General features: G+C 43.5%; 2 protein-coding genes across 3 annotated transcripts in view; one reads left to right on the top strand and one right to left on the bottom strand.

Annotated features, from left to right (window-relative positions):
• The window catches only part of UPF2 (UPF2 regulator of nonsense mediated mRNA decay), a 213,275-nt gene that overhangs the window by 36,678 nt on the left and 163,256 nt on the right, over positions 1-13,341 (bottom strand). The gene's annotated exons all lie outside the window — the stretch shown is intronic.
• Positions 35-13,341, top strand: part of PROSER2 (proline and serine rich 2) — a 40,849-nt gene continuing 27,542 nt past the window's right edge. Inside the window, exon 1 of the mRNA XM_030836944.2 lies at positions 35-154. The gene's annotated coding sequence lies outside the window, so the exon portion shown is untranslated. The remainder of the gene's footprint in view (positions 155-13,341) is intronic.

Genomic DNA, 13,341 nt, shown 5'->3' with positions numbered 1-13,341 from the left:
CCGACGGGAGCACGCACGAGCGCGCGTAAGCGAGCGCGCGGCGGGGCGGCCCTGGAAGGTCTGCGAGGCGCGCGCGGGCGGACAGGCGAACGGGCGGCGCTAGGGCTCGGCTCCCGCTTGCGGTCCGGGTGGGCTCTTGCGGGACTCCTGCGAGGTGAGTGCGGGCTTCTCGATGCCGGACAGGGTCGGAGGGCGGGAGGGCGTCCTGGCAGCCGATCCCCTTGTCCAGCACGTCGGTGAGTGGGGCGACGTTTGCAGCCGGTCGGGGGAGATCGGGGCTCTGGTGGGGTCCAGGGCGGGAAGGGCGAGCCCCTTTGCTAGTGAGTCGGCTGCCTGCGCTTCCCGCGCGTCCCTGCGGGTGCCCTCCCGGCGGGGATCTCTTCTGCTTGCTCTCCCGCTCCTCCGCATCGCGTCCCTTGGAAGTTAGGAAAGGCTCTGGCGCCGTCCGAGGGGCCGTCGTCGACCCGGTGGCCTCCCACCCGGGAAACCCGGGGCCTCATTCGGGATCACGGGGGTCCGCGTGCGTCCGGCTCGGGGGCGGTGGGGAGGACGCGAGGCTTTCCGACTCCGAGGCTGTCCTGGCGGCGGGCGAAGGTGGTCCATGGCACGATTCTTGCTTTACGCGCAGAGAGGTCCGGGTTGTCCCAACACCCCTGCCCTGTCCCCACCGCCCTCCCCGGAGCACCAATTGCCGCCGCAGCCGTCGAATTCCCAGGGCGCTGTGTCCCATCCCCCAAGGAGAGGAGGGCGGGAGCCTCATATTGGCAGGAGGTGGCCGAAGCCACCTGTTGAACTTGGGTCCTGCGCAAAGTGACCAGTAGATTTTCGTCCCCAACCCCGCTCCCCAACCCCTGACCCCCAACAGGTAACTGAATCACGCGGGAACGTGCAGGATCAGCCGGTGAGCAGGGGCGGGAGGGATTATAAAAAGAGAAGGCGATGTGATGCAAATAAAATAAACTCCAGAATTTCTCCAAAGCTTTGAAAGTTTCCCAGTATTGTTTTACGGAGTCTAAATTTAAGCACCTAGCCTTTTATATTTTTATATTTTATTTTTTTCTTAAACCGCAGGAACTAACATCAGAAAACATTTAACTCTTTGCCAGGACCTACTTGGTGCAAAGCGAAAACTTAGAGTAAAGGAAAATGATTTTTGTGTCTTTTCCCCCTAAACACAGTAGAACACTCAGGTCTGTTTCTGGAGACTGTAGAAAGAAGGTTTCTCTGGCTCCAATTTTCATGCAGAACAATTTTTTTTTAAATATATATTTCTGAAAGATATAGAAACACCAAATCAGATATAAGTGTAAATGTGAGGGAAATGCTCACAGGAGAACCTAAGTTTATTAAAGATGCTTTTCTACTTTTTTTTTAAGCACTACATTCTTACTGCTCTAGCATGCACTGAAAAGTCTGCCCTCAAAGCTCAGTGTCTGAATGTTACAGATTGTTTTTCTAGGTGGAGGAGGTATTTTGGTTCATGAGGCCAATGTGGAAATATAAACAAATGCCCTGTTTACTTGGGATTGGGCGGGAAGGGTGGAAGTTGTCTAAAATCTCTCTTGCCAAAGTTGACAGTGTATGTATGGAATCTTGTGTATTTTCTTGCTCAGACCAGTAATAGCCATTTTTAAGGACGGGGTATATGCCTTGGTAACAGCACTTCAGAGCCTTTTTACATTTTGGGGGGGGAAAATTTTGGATGCTGATAATTTAAAAGTACCACATTTTCTCCATTACTAGAAATCAGAAAGCCAAAATCAGATAATTTAGAGAAGGCTGGAAAGAGGAGAGATGCTTTTAAGAAAACATGCGGGTGTTTGACACCACGATGGCTCCCTTTGTGGCGGAGGGCGGGATTTGCTTGTTTTCATGCAGGCCCTGCGTGTTCATTAATTCATTCAGCAGTATTTTCAGGCCTGTTTGACCACCTACAATGTGCTGAGTGCTGAACTAGTCATGGGACATACAGACACATCTAGATAACAGCCACACGGCCCAAACAGATTAAAACTAGATCGAGTAAGCCTTCATCAGGAGCTGAAGATACACCTGGCCCTGGTTCCAAAGTTCTCAGACACCTTAGGAGCCTGTGGTTGGCACCCTGTGTTGATTGTCAAGATCATCTCAAGTAACTACAGGAGAGAGAGCTGAGCCTTGAAGCCTGGGGGGAGAGAGGGGAAAGGCTTGGGTGGAGCAGAACTGAGAACAGGGCATCCTCTGGAACAAGAGTTCAAGTGCGTCTTATCCGCCTGGTTGTGGATGGCCGCCAGTAGTGCCGTGGCATCCTAGAAGCATCCCAGAACCTGAGCCGCTGCCATCACTGGCGGAGGGCGGCTTTTTGTTTCAGTTTCCACTGCCCTCTCTGGTGGCAGTGTTGGTGGCTTCCCCGCTCCCTGTGTGTTCTCAGGAGGATGGGCTGGGCAGCTCTACCCCTGGGACGTTGCAGCCTTCCCCTCTTGAATCTGAGTGGGTCCAGCATCTGTTCACATTGACACAGTGGCGTCAGTACAGTGCAGTCACTGTAGCCACCTCTGTAGAGAACCACCCTGAAGCTGCACTTCTCAGTAACTCCGTTGTTCCCCTCCCAGACCCGCAGCATTAATCTTGAATCTTGTTTTGAGAAAGTAGGTGCTGGGTTTAAAATCCGTGCAGTCGGGATCGGTAGTAGAGGAATGTGTAGGGCAGAACATTCTGCCTTATTGGTTAGGGATGTGATTGTTCCTTACGAACTCGTATCTTCAGACTGGATATTTCCAAAGACCCTACCACTGGAAACACTTGGTTCTCTCTCTCTCTCTCTTTTTTTTTTTTTGTAGTAAAATACATACAACATTGAATTTATCATTTTAGGGTGTACAAATCAGTGGCATTAAGTATATTCACATTATATGTGTTTGAGAAGAATGTGTTTTCTTTCATTTTGTTCTGTAGAGGTCTACAGATATCCGTTAAATGAACCTTATTAATTGCATCATTCCTCACTAACTTTGCGTCTGCTCAACATGTCAGTAATTGAGAGAGGTATATGAAAGATCCCACTAGAATGGGATCTTTGTCCATATCTCCTTGTATTTGAGCTAAAAAATATTCTGAGACTATTTGTATAAACAGCTTTCTATTTTAATATCTAACAGTATGCATTTGTAAATTTATATTGTTAGACATGCAATGTCTAATAGGAATTGAATTTTTATCATAACATAGTTACTTTTATCACTAGTGAGGATTTTTGCCCTAAAGTCTATTTTGTCTGATGTAGTATAACCAGAAGTGATCTTTTAATTGTTGCTGTTGTTAATATTTGCTTGATATGTCTTTTCCCATTTTTAAAAATTTTCTTTCAAATATCTTTACTAAGGTATAATTGACATTCAATAAACTGCACATATTTAAAGTGTAAAAAAGTACATTCACAATGTTTTGCAACCATCACCATTATCCAGTTCCAGAGCTTTTTCATCACCCCAAAAGGAAACTCCATACCCATTAAACAGTCACTCCCTATTTCCCCTCTGCTCCAGCCTTGGCAACCACTAATCTGCTTTCTGTCTCTATGGATTTGCCTTTCTGGATATTTCATGTTAATAGACTCATACAACATATGTCTGGCTTCTTTCACTTATGATGCTCTCAAGATTTATCCATGTTGTAGCATGAATCAGTACTTCATTCTTTTTCATGGCTGAGTAATATTCCATTGTAGGAATGTATCACAGTTTGCTTATTCACTCATCAGCTCATGGACATTGGGTCATTTCCACCTTTTGGTTATTGTGAGTAGTGAAGTTATGAGGAACCACCAAACTTTTTTCCACGGTAGCTGCACCATTTAACATTCCCACTAGCAATGTTGGAGGTTTCCAGTTTCTCCACATCCTCACCAACACTTGTTATTTTCCATGTTTTTGTTTTTATTGCCACCCCAATGGGCATGAAGTGGTGTCTCATTGAAGTGTTGATTTGCGTTTCCCTAATGACTAATAATGATGAGCATCTTTTCATGGGCTTGTTGCCCACTTCCAGATTTTCTTTGGAGACAGGTCTATTCAAGGACTTGATTCTCTTTTGTATTAGCTTTTATATCACCAGCATCTTGCATGTAAGTATAGTTATTTTTATAGGACTTGGTTTGTATAGTATGTACCTTCTCCAACCCGCATTCTATTGTTTTGGTTTTGTTTCTTTCTCTCTTTCCGGCTTCTGCTGCTCCTTCCAGGAGACCAGTTGTCTGACTAGTGCTTTTTTAGTATTTAATATTCTACCTATTTTAGTTATTGATCCGAAGGCCTGGGCTGTTCGTCTCTTCATTCAGCAGTATTTGTAGGCTGTTGGGCCACCTGCCATGTGCTGATCACTGAGTCGTCATTGGAGATATAAACCTACTACTCCTCATACGCTTCTCTTTTGGATGTTTGCAGGTTACATTTTATTTTTTTAAACTAACTGATTCATAGAGCCTGGCATAGGGAAAAAGAGCAGTACTTAACTCTCTCCACCAGAGGTTTCAATACCAAATAGCCGTGTAACCATCGGGTTCACCACTTTACCTTTGTGGACCTCGGTTTCCCGGTCTGTAAAACTGGGGGCAGGACTAAATTACTTCTCAGGCCCTCTCAGACCTTGAAACTGGAGGTTATACATTCATGATTCACCACAGCTCTCCCTTACAAATGAGTGTGTGTAAAATAGTTTATTTTGTAAAACTTAAAGGAATTATCTTGTGTGGGGAAAAGAAAAAGATGCCTGTGCTCTTTTATACTAGACACGTGAGTTTGGTCAGGTGCTGTTTTCTAAAATGGCACATTTGACATTTTCTGTGAAGATTCAGAGGGTCTGAAGAGCTTTCGTGAACATTTAAGTTCCTTCCGTGCTGGGCACAACTGGGAATATAGAGGTCAATGAGTGTGGTCCCCACCTTCGAGAATCTTGTGATCTAGTAACAGAGATATAGGTGTCAAGTGGGAGTCTATCTCAGAGGCCCACAGGTCTTCAGGGAGCGGAGGATAGAGGTACCCTTTCTTTCAGGAGGACGTAATGGAACCGGGCCAAGAAGGGCAGGATAGTGGGATGTAAGAATGGTAGAACCGTGGCTTTGCTCATCATGCCGAAAAGTTTAGCCTTGAGTTTGGGGGCATGAACCGCTGACGGGTCACGAGTGGCCTGTGTTCTGCTGTGGACGAGACATTTGTACACTGAGGCAATAATCCGAGTTGAGCGGAGGGTTGAGGGTTGAGGAAGGAAGGACAGAAAGATGAAGGAGATAAGACAGTACAGACAAGGGGATGGCGCTGAAAATGTCCAATGTTGCATAGAAGTTCTTGTGCAGAAAAAGTCCAGAAAAGCATTCTTCTGGAGTGGAAATCTGAAGCCTAAATCCAACTCTTTCTGACCTCAGTTTCCTCATATAACTTGTCCTCCACACGTACTAGAGAACCAATGAATTTGTGGTCTGAGCTCCTGCTGATACAGGCAGCTTCACTTCATCAGTCAGATTGTCTGTAAAGTGTGTGTGAGGTGAACCTGTTGTGTATTTTCCCCCCTATTCATTCCTTTGTGATTTCAGAGGTATCATCTGAGGAAAAGCATTTTAGTATCAATGTGTAATAAAGCCATACTGCAACCAAAATTGCATTTCAAGGAACACTTCGCTTTTTTACAATGTTAATTATCAATTCAGTTCCGAAACTGTTAGGTTAACCACAGAAAACTACCTATATTCAACTATTTTTGACCTACACCAATGGCAGCTTCATACAATTCAATTTACTAACTGCAGGCCAGGGGTCTGACCCTTCCCTTCTCAACCGCTAGAAGAATGTTGCCGGGAACTTGAAAATTCACATAAAAATACAGTGTGTTAAATACTGTATTTCCTACCGAATTCTCATGTCAGTCTTGTTTTTCTTTTCCAAAGTGGTGAGGAGCCGGACAGCTTCAGTAGCCAAGGGGTCTTTGTCAAATTTTGAGTAATTTGAGTAATTATCAAATTCCACTGTTGATTCATTTCAGGTGCTGAGCTTTCTCTCAGAGAGGCTGATAGGCCCTTGAAATGCTGACATCAGTATCATCTTAACTGTTGGTTAGCGTCATCCAGTTTTTTCAACAAACATTCGGTTGTCCACATTTCTTTTCTTTTTTTTTTTCCAGTTTTTTTTTTTTTTTTTTTTTTGCAGTATGCGGGCCTCTCACTGTTGTGGCCTCTCCCGTTGCGGAGCACAGGCTCCGGACACGCAGGCTCAGCGGCCATGGCTCACGGGCCCAGCCGCTCTGCGGCATGTGGGATCTTCCCGGACCGGGGCACGAACCCGTGTCCCGTGCATTGGCAGGCAGACTCTCAACCACAATTTAACTATATTAAGTTGAAATATAGTTGATTTACAAAGTTGTGTTAGTTTCAGGTGTACAGCAAAGTGATTCATATATATATATATATATATATATATGTCTTTTTCAGATTCTTTTCCCTTATAGGTTATTATATAATACTGAGTAGAGATCACTGTGCTATACAGCAGGTGCTTGCTGATTATGTTTTATACTGGTTGTCCCCATTTCTTTTTTTTTTCTGGCCACGCCCCGCACCTTATGGGATCTTAGTTCCCTGACCCGCACCCCCTGCATTGGAAGCACGGGGTCTTAACCACTGGACCGCCAGGGAAGTCCCCCATTTCTTTAAAAAGTTCTGAAAGCCCCTTGACTCTACCCCTCTATTAAAACTGGAGTAGGAGTTTGCACCCAAGGGCCTGGATTTGCAGGGAGGGAGTTGAGTGCTTTGTTCCTGGGTTGCAGGTGTCCAGGAAGAGGAAGGAGAGAGCCTCTGGAGATGCATGGCTGGCAAAGAGATTGGGGAAGACTGGGTTCAAAGTCTGATGCAGTGGACTGACCCAGGAGGAGGTCTTGCGGGAGCTTTGCCCCACTCAGGTTTGGACTCAAATCTGTTCAGCCTGAGATAAGAAATGTAAATCAGATCTTGGCTTCCAGTCTAACCAGGTGTTGTAAATACCAGCGCAGGATGAACATGCTCTCGGTCAGCTTTATTTTTGCTGTGAGGAGGAATGAAAAACTCAGCTAAGAATTTTTTTGAGCTTCTCAGAAGAAAGAAAAAGCATTATAAAACAATAAGGTATAATTGTTACGACAAGTAAGGAGGTCTACATTTTAGCGCCCCGGAGTAGGGCATAGTGCGTGCTCTGGTGACATTTGCTGAATAAATAAAGAGAAAGCACACAAGCTTGTTTAACGAAACAAGAGTAACTAAACCTGGGACTTTTCCTTTGATTTTTTTTTTTAAATTTGTTAAACAATCCAGAAATGCAGTATGCATACAGAATGTAAATTTTTTTTAAATGAGCCAAAAATCAAAATTTGAAGTGTCTACCTTTGCAAACATTTCATCAGATGTAACTAGATTTTCCTCCTGTTGATGCTTTTCTGTTTGCTTCTTCCTGGGTTATTACTTTTTGTTATTAGTAACAAAACTCAAATCTGGTCAGGGTTTTTTCGGGTGAGGATTTACGTTGGGAAAATCTGATTTCCGAAGCTTCTGTTCAGTGGTAGTACACTGGTGGTGGGAGACGTCTTCCCTTGGGGCCTGTTAACCAGCCTACCTGGCTGAGGCCTCTGCTGTGAAAGTGTTTGCTTATGAGTAGGCGAATCAGTTACTTTCATGTGGCATGCTGCCTTAAGTAAATTAATTACTGCCTCCTATTAACAGTTGAAAATATTCACAATTGAGAAGATCTGAAACCAACCTTGTTTTTTACATTGTTCAGTAAGAGCTTTTCCAAAAAAAAAAAAAAACCCTCTAAATGAAAGCATGCTAATTCTTCTGGAGAAGTAAAACTACCAGCCTTTGAAGTGTTTGTCTTTAATACCCTCGAGTGCCAGTTAAGAGTTTAAGGTCCTAAGTTCTTACAGCAGACATTTTCAGAAGTAAGGGAAAAAACCATTCAGAGAAAAAAGCGAAGGAAAAGGAATGCTAAACCATTGACCATGTCAACCGTTTAAAACGCCAGACAAAATTAAGCCTCCGCCCCCAGCTCTCCCAGAAACAACCAGCCTCCACCTGAAAAAGATTTCCCTTTGATGTTCTGTGCTGGGATCCAGTTCTAGTTTGCTAGTTTGCTTAGTGAGTATTTTTTGGAAGCATTCTTTTCTTTCCAAGGCTTTTGTTTTCTGCACATGGAGAAAGAGCCCATACTAAAGAATAGTTACTACTTATTTATTTTACTTCAGCTGTTTATTTGTGTAGAGGCCCATTTTAGAAGTTAATGTTGGTCATGGTTACATCTATCGATGTACACGTGTGTGCATTCATCCTGATACTTATCACATGTTAATATCAGGAAGCATTACTGGCTTAGTGTGTCTGATGTTATTGGTGCCAAGTTTTTAACAGATCATTATTTGTGTTTAAAGTTACTCCCCTCCTGCTCCACATTTGCCCTTGATTGGAATATAAAGGTTGACTGAGAGTAATTTCTCATAAATTTCAAGGCTTTGGTCTCTGAATATGATAGAAGGATAAAGGACACTTACTGCAACAAGGTTAACATGTCTGAAACGACTCCTACGTGTTCAAACTTTTCTTCTACATCAAAGGTCTGTTTTAAGGATACTCTCATGGTTTCAGAGTTTTAAAATATAAATTTTGTGTTCATAGCAGCACTATTTACAATAGGCAAGACATGGAAGCAACCCAAGTGCCCATCAACAGATGACTGGATTAAAAAAACATGGTATATATGCAATGGAATATTACCCAGCCATAAGAAAGAATGAAATACTGCCATTTGACGTAGTGTGGATGGACACAGAGAGTATTTGCTTAGTGAAATAAGACAGAGAAAAACTAATACTATATGATATCACTTATACATGGAATCTAAAAAATAATACAAATGCATGTATATACAAAACAGAAACAGACTCACAGACATAGAAAACAAACATGATTACCAAAGGGGAGAGGGGGGAAGGCAAGGACAAATTAGAGGTATGGGATAAACAGATACAAACTACTACACATAAAATAGGTAAGCAACTAGGATATACTGTATAGCACAGGGAATTATAGCCATTATATTACAATAACCTATAATGGAATATAATCTGCAAAAAATACTGAATCACTATGCTGTACACCTGAAGCTAACACAATATTGCAAAGCAACTGTACTTCCATACAATTTTTTTTTAAATAAATAAAACATAAATTTTGGTTAAGTAACAAATACTAAGTCAATATTTTGGGATGAATATTTTCCAAAATCCTGTGGCTATAGTTTTAAAAAAAGAGAGAGAGAGCTTTGCCTGCAAGTCTAGTCTAACTGAGGAAAAGGAATTACGAGCATAATGAAATCTGATGTGATGAGTTGTATCAGAGGGACAAAGGTGGCATCATGTGGTTAAAAAGTGGTGGAAAGTAAGCAGTACTGGAGGAGCCAGGCGAAGGGCAGCATTCTGAAGGAAGACTAGATGGGGTTTGCCATCGTTCATGAGCTAGGCTTTGAGGATGGAGAGGAGAGGGACGGGGAAGCAGTCCAAACGTGGCTCACACCCGAGCAGAGCATGAAGGAAACTCGGCTGGATAAAAGGGTTCCTATTGTGGCAATAAGTGTGAAGAGACAAGGTTAGGCCAGATTCCAGACACACTTTAAAGCCCTATGTTCTTACAGCTCCTTGGCAGGATTGGTTAGGAAAACAAAAACGGTGCCCACTTTGATAGGCCTGTGGTCCCAAAAGGAATCCAGGATTTCAGAAAGGTTAATTAGGTCTTTGCAATTCACTGGTGAATGTTGCACTGAATCTTTTTTTTTAAATTATTATTATTTTTAAAATTTTTATTTATTTATTTTTGGCTGCGTTGGGTCTTCGTTGCTGTGCGCGGGCTTTCTCTAGTTGCGGAAGAGGGGGCTACTCTTCATTGCAGTGCACGGGTTTCTCATTGAGGTGGCTTCTCTCGTGGAGCACGGGCTCTAGGCGCGAGGGCTTCAGTAGTTATGGCACGCGGGCTCAGTAGTTGTGGCTCACGGGCTCTAGAGTGCAGGCTCAGCAGTTGTGGTGCATGGGTTTAGTTGCTCCACGGCATATAGGATCTTCCCCGGCCAGGGCTCAAACCCCTGCATTGGCGGCAGGCGGATTCTTAACCACTGCGCCACCAGGGAAGCCCTGTTTTATTTTTAACAAAGTTTTTGAGGGCAGAAAACTTGGAAGAAAATGAACTACAGGACCCCAAACAACTTTTACCTGCCTACCAGGTCAGTTCTTTACATTTGGGTCTAAATGTGCATCTTTGGTACTGAGAGGGATGGGAGGGGCCAGAGACTGTCCTTTATGTGTGAAATGGGAGGTGGGACTGAGGGTTGTGTTGCATTATCAGGTGTGTTGTCATAACTAGAGCACAATCATTTCTATGGAGTTCATCTATAAATTATTTTTAGGGGGAGAAATGAAATGATTAATCTAAGAATTTTATTCAAGCCGTAATTAAGTTGAATAGTAGAAAAGAAAGAATATCAGGACTCCGTTTCCTTTTAACTTATGGATTAGGTTAATAAAACAGTATAAAAGAGTCTTGGCATCGATTACAGCTTCATTTTCTACGTAATTTCTCATTATAAAACTTTTTTTTTTTTTTTTTTTTGCGGTACGCGGGCTTCTCACTGCTGTGGCCCCTCCCACTGCGGAGCACAGGCTCCGGAAGCACAGGCTCCGGACGCGCAGGCTCAGCGGCCATGGCTCACGGGCCTAGCCACTCCACGGCATGTGGACCGGGGCACATACCCGTGTCCCCTGAATCGGCAGGCGGACTCTCAACCGCTGCGCCAGCAGGGAAACCCTAAAACTCATTTTTGTTAATGCACATCACTCCCATAAAAACAGGAATGAGCAGAGAACTAGACAGAAAACTATAGAAGCTATAGAAAGCTATAAAAGTAGGACCCCTGTCTTCTTTGTTTGTGTAAATCAGAGCAAAGTACATCAGTACATGTTCAGACAAACAAAGGTTGTCAAGAGCTGCCAGCATTAAGGCCAACAATGGCTATTTTGTGTTTTCTGATTATTTCATCTAAGATTGTGTACATTCCATGAAAAATGGCTTTCTTTACTTTCGCCCACTGCTTAACCATAGGAAAAGCCCATGAGTGGTAATGAGCTGTGATGACCCAGAAACAGTTCCCATGGGGAAGCTCCTTCATTTTTAATGTCCTTGAAGGTCAAGAAGAATATATCTTTTTGAAAGCGGCTTGGCCGTTAAATCATCATATTGGGATTTCTCAGGATATAGTCTTCAAGGTAATTTCTGTCCTAAGATTCTTTTTCTAGGTTTGGGAACAGATCTTCCCAACGTTCCTATGAATAGAGAATGAGATGATGAAAGAGTGGGATGTAGGTTTGCACATGGGTCTGGCCCTTGTGGATGGCCCAATATGGGAAGGGGGTGTTTTTAAAAAGCTCATTTCTTCTCCTTTCCCAGCTAAGCTGTGCTTCTGCTGACTGTACCGTAGCTGTGGTGGTTCATAGTGGTGTCTAGACAGGAGTCGGGGTCTCTAAGCCTGGATCATAGCCCACAGGGTTCAGAACCCTAAGACCCAACCTTTCTTTTCTTTTGTGAAGCGTTTGCCTTGGCTGTGAGTTGGAGCAGTTCTCTTTCTAAAGTGTAATGCAGACATGCTAAGCAAAATTAGTTCCACATCACTTGGTTAAGGAGGATCATTTTCCCCTTCGTGTTCAGAACTGCAAAGACAATAATCACCCTTGTGATTTTGTTTAGCATGTCTGCAGGGAATCTAAGTCTCAGAAGACGCGATTCCCTTCCCCCCACCAAGTGGGACAAAGCTTAGTAGTTGAATGTAAGGGAACTTATCTATTTGTTCCAGTTTAGATTCTTAGGTAAATTGGATCTGGTCAACCTTTCCCTGGCTAACTTTGAGCTAAATTATGATCCAAGAAAAGTTTAAATTCAGGGTTTCTCCTTCCTAGTTAAGCCAGACCGCCTTCAGCGTTTCCCTCCTAAATTGCCCCAGGGTTTCTAGATTATGGGTGTCTCCTCTGCTTCTCTCTTTAAATCCAAACTCATCTGTCCTGTGTCATCTCCTGAGATCTGGACTTTTCACAGTTTCCCAGGTGATAAAATGATCTGATAAATCATTATTATTCAAACCTGCAGGAAATCTTCCTTATTGTTTTTCGGGCAGTAAGAGGTGTGTAAGAAAACAGTGTGGTGGAGCAGACCAGGTGTAGACTATAGTACAGTCGATGTGTGCCCCGCCCCCACCCACCCATCCACACCACTGGGATGTGTCCCTGGTTATGGATGTAAAATACAGGGCTGTGTGTGCTTTAAATGTATACACATGGATTGTGCTAAGACTCTAATTATAACTTCACTCCATACATTTCAAGATCCATCCACACCATCGTCCAATTGATTGCTTCTGACTGATGAACAGTATTCCATTGTAAAATGTTTACCTTGTTTTTGCTTATTCTTGGAGTTCATCTTTTGTTAAATCTTTTCCCAAGTAATATAATGTATATATACATATATGCATCTTTATTTTATGCTATTTTTAATTAATTAATTAATTAATTATGGCTGCATTGGGTCTTCGTTGCTGCACGTGGGCTTTCTCTAGTTACGGTGAGCAGGGGCTACTCTTCGTTGCGGTGCGCGGGCTTCTCATTGCGGCGGCTTCTCTTGCTGCTGAGCACGGGCTTTAGGCACACGGGCTTCAGTAGTTGTGGCATGTGGGCTCAGTAGTTGTGGCTCCCGGGCTGTAGAGCACAGGCTCAGTAGTTGTGGCGCACGGGCTTAGTTGCTCTGCAGCATGTGGGATCTTCCTGGACCAGGGATCAAACCTGCGTCCCCTGCATTGGCAGGCAGATTCTTAACCACTGCACTACCATGAAAGTACAATTTTATGCTTTTTTTTTTTTTTTTTTTTTTTTTTTGCGGTACGCGGGCCTCTCACTGTTGTGGCCTCTTCTGTTGCGGAGCACAGGCTCCGGACATGCAGGCTTAGCGGCCATGGCTCACGGGCCCAGCCGCTCCGTGGCATGTGGGATCTTCCCGGACTGGGGTACAAACCCGTGTCCCCTGCATCGGCAGGCAGACTCTCAACCACTGCGCCACCAGGGAAGCCCTATGCTATTTTTAATGGTATCTTTTTTAGCTGTTGTTTGTGGCTAGTATATAGAAATTGATTTTTTTTTATATTGGCTTATCCCCAGTGACTTTGTTAAACTCTTACTGATTCTAATAATTTGACAGAATTTTGGAGTTTTCTACAAAGACGGTAATTATATGTGAATAATAACATCTTCCTTTTCAAT

The sequence above is a fragment of the Globicephala melas genome, chromosome 2, assembly GCF_963455315.2.
Source record: "Globicephala melas chromosome 2, mGloMel1.2, whole genome shotgun sequence".
Taxonomy (NCBI): Eukaryota; Metazoa; Chordata; class Mammalia; order Artiodactyla; family Delphinidae; genus Globicephala; species Globicephala melas.
Note: the sequence above shows the minus strand (reverse complement) of the source record. Positions and strands in the feature narration are given on the sequence as shown.